Source organism: Schistocerca americana, chromosome 4 (genome assembly GCF_021461395.2).
Source record: "Schistocerca americana isolate TAMUIC-IGC-003095 chromosome 4, iqSchAmer2.1, whole genome shotgun sequence".
NCBI lineage: Eukaryota > Metazoa > Arthropoda > Insecta > Orthoptera > Acrididae > Schistocerca > Schistocerca americana.
Window position 1 is genome coordinate 152,315,827 of NC_060122.1, and position 3,772 is coordinate 152,319,598.

Below are 3,772 nucleotides of genomic sequence, written 5' to 3' on the forward strand. Positions count from 1 at the left end.
CCAATTCTCTGCAATCTGATTGAGCCCACCCGTCTCTGTTCTCTCCGGCGCTAACTGAAATTACAATCTCTTCCCTTCGTGTCACTGCAATATCGACTGCGCGCCGGCGTCTTTGTCGGAGCGCCACCTGACCGCCTGTTTGGTGAGGACAGTAGTCCACAATGGAAATACGAGATGAATGGTTCTGCCCTATCTGTGGAGCGTAATTCACGCCGGAATCTGGCTGCCAAATGGCAGTGCCGCGCGTCAGGATATCACGAACTACTGACATGAACACAAAGGCCGTGATTTTCATCTTAGAATACAGATAATGTTTCGAGGTTTATGACGCTGTATTGTTCCGTATTTCTACCATGACGTTGGCGTGCTGCTCGGAAAATTGTGTCATGTTGAGCATTGTTACTATTCACGATAACTGTACCTGCAAACAATCACCAAAATTAGTTGAAGTTCCGGGGAGTTGCGTTTTATGAACAATTCTAATGGACACCCGACTGTATCTACAGAAAAGAGGTTTTGAAGGAACCGTCGCGTCATTCATCGTATTTGGTTTAGGTAAGACACGAGAAAAATTCCTCTCAGAGTCGTTTTTACCGCGTTGTATTTTGTCGACCTCCGTCGCTTGTTATTCAGTTTACGATTGTTGATGAAGAACGAAAGTACTTTTGAGGTAACTTGCCTGCGAACGCATGGAGAATTACTAAAAACTTCCATAAAGTTTACATGGCTTTAACCAAAAGGCTGAAAATTATAGGAAATACGAGATTTGCTAAATATTTTGGTATACAGTTAATCGCATTAGTAGCCCGCCCGGTTGGCCGTGCGATCTAACGCACGGCTTTGCGGACGGGAAGAAGCGCCTGGTCCCCGGCACAAATCCGCCCGGCGGAATTGTGTCGAGGTCCGGTGAACCGGCCAGTCTGCCGATGGTTTTTAGGCGGTTTTCCATCTGCCTCGGCGAATGCGGGCTGGTTCCCCTTATTCCGCCTCAGTTACACTATGTCGGCGATTGCTGTGCAAACAAGTTCTCCATGTACGCGTACACCACCATTACTCTACCACGCAAACATAGCGGTTACACTCGTCTGGTGTGAGACGTTCCCTGGGGGGTCCACCGGGGGCCGAACCGCACAATAACCCTGGGTTCGGTGTGGGGCGGCGGAGGGATGAAGTGGACTGCGGTAGTCGTCGTGGGGTTGCGGACCACTGAGGCTGCAGCGGGGACGGAGCCTCTCCGTCGTTTCTAGGTCCCCGGTTAACATAAGAATACAATACAATACAATCACATTAGTTCTCACATTGAATTTATTACTATTTTTTGTAAATATAATATTACGTTTATATATACCGGTCCATACTTGGACTCTATGCACTGACTATCCTATTTAGATGCTTGAAATTTTAAGTACACTGTAACAACATGTCTATCTACAAAGTAGACCACAATCATTTCAGCCACAAGCTTTTACTGTAGAAATATTTATATCTGAAATCAAAATTAAAGTTTCTTTTTTATAATTAATCACTACGTATTTTCTCCTATTGATAGTACCTTAATGCCTGTTATTTACGTTCCTCCAAATAGTATCCTAAAATCAAAGCAACTAATTTCGAACCTGTAGCTCAAATAGATTTTTTGTGCGTAAAAACATGTCAGAAACTATAACTCTCGGGAAATTCAGTTCAAAGATGCAATTGATCTATGGTTCACCTCTCTTTATACCTCATACGTTCCAGTTGTATAATCTTCTTGACTTTCATGTTCCTCATCTTTTCTCTTCCCTTCTCTTTTTCTGGCCTGTTTAGACGCGTCAAGGACGCACTTTTCAGCTTCGGCCACGCCAATAGAATCAATTGCGAACAGTGATTTTCTCATATTAAACCCAGGATACATTCCTAGCAACTCTAGAGCTTCACATCTGCTAACTGCTCCAACATTAAATCAAATTACAGGCACAATAACTTTCGAGAATGAGAAAATAGCAACAACTCAAACTACAGAAAAGTTCATAATGAAAGCAACACTGGAAAACGAAATTACACAAGGGAAACATACGAGCGTCGCAAAGCGTACCTTCTAACAGCACAGCCAGCTTGAAAAATAGCTGTATATCATACGTTTCTCCAACAGATGTTTAATGACAACATTGATAGGTGAAAGCAGCAGAAATATGGGTGTGGACGCTCATTGAGTGATCTAAGTGGATTTTCAAACAACTTCCCGACGTCCAATTCAGTTCTTTTAACTACTACTTTGAACAAGAAACTTAATCATCGATTTAAGATCAAAGGCACAAAAACAGATTTTTGAAGCTGAGTCATAAGCAAACGATCGTAAGAAGCTTTATATTTACCATCATAACCAGTTTGATGACACCATGCCTATTTCAGATGGCTACATTTGTTATGTTACCATATTTCGTCTGCTCTTGCCCTGCACAAGAATATTCGAATGGTTACTTAGCACAGTTTTTAATGTAATTGTTTTTTATGTAGTATCAAGAGCTGCCAATGAAATAAACTTTCGCCAGCCGGTGTGGCCGATCGGTTCTAGGCGCTACAGTCTGGAACCGCGTGACCGCTACGGTCGCAGGTTCGAATCCTGCCTCGGGCATGGATGTGTGTGATGTCCTTAGGTTAGTTAGGTTTAAGTAGTTCTAAGTTCTAGGGGACTGATGACCTCAGACGTTCAGTCGCATAGTGCTCAGAGCCATTTGAACCATTAAAATAAACTTTCATTTGCTACCAATTCATGAAGGAACGATCAGCAACCAAGCCAGGGGTGCAGTGGTTGGCACACTGGAATCACACCCGGGAGATCGACGGTTCAAACCCGCATTCGTCCATCCTGAATACCGTAAATCGCTTCAGGCGAATGCCGGGATGGTTCTTATGAAAGGGCACGACAGGTTTACTTCCCCATCCCTCCCTAATCTGATGGATCCCCGATGACCTCGCTTTCCCGTAAATCAACCAACAACCCAACGATCAGTAGCAGATGACATAAATCAGTCACTGCAACATGTATAGCATTATGGAGCATTGTAATATCCTCGTTGAAACCTGGTAGTCAAGGGAAGACAGGATTCGGTTACTATTGTGGACGGCGCCGTGATAAGTTACTATTGGTTCAAAAATGGTTCAAATAGCTCTGAGCACTATGGGACTTAACTACTGTGGTCATCAGTCCCCTAGAACTTAGAACTACTTTAACCTAACTAACCTAAGGACATCACACACATCCATGCCCGAGGCAGGATTCGAACCTGCGACCGTAGCAGTCGCGCGGTTCCGGACTGCGCGCCTAGAACCGCTAGACCACCGCGGCCGGCTACTATTGGTTGCTTTTTACAGTTACACACAATTTATTTTAAACCAGTAATTCCAGACTCAACAATAAACAAAAATACCACACTTTACTAAGGAAGGAATAAACAACTGTGTAGATAATAGTATTATCAGTGAGTTACAATTTAGCAAATCACCATTAAATACAGATACAGCAGATAATATTTTAAAGCAAGCCACTGTGATCTGGGCAGAAGGCTTTACATGCCAGGAATGGCAATAAATTAAGAATTGTTTAAAACTCGCTGCAACTTACAAATTACAGGTATTGAAATATTAAAGGCAAGTCGCCACAAACACAGAAGAAGGTATCAGACGCCAGGAATGGCAGTAAATAACGTTCTAAAGGCTTACTGCGTAAATACAAATACCTAATTAGAATTTTAAGGCAAGTGACTACATTCACGGCTGAAGGCCTTACACG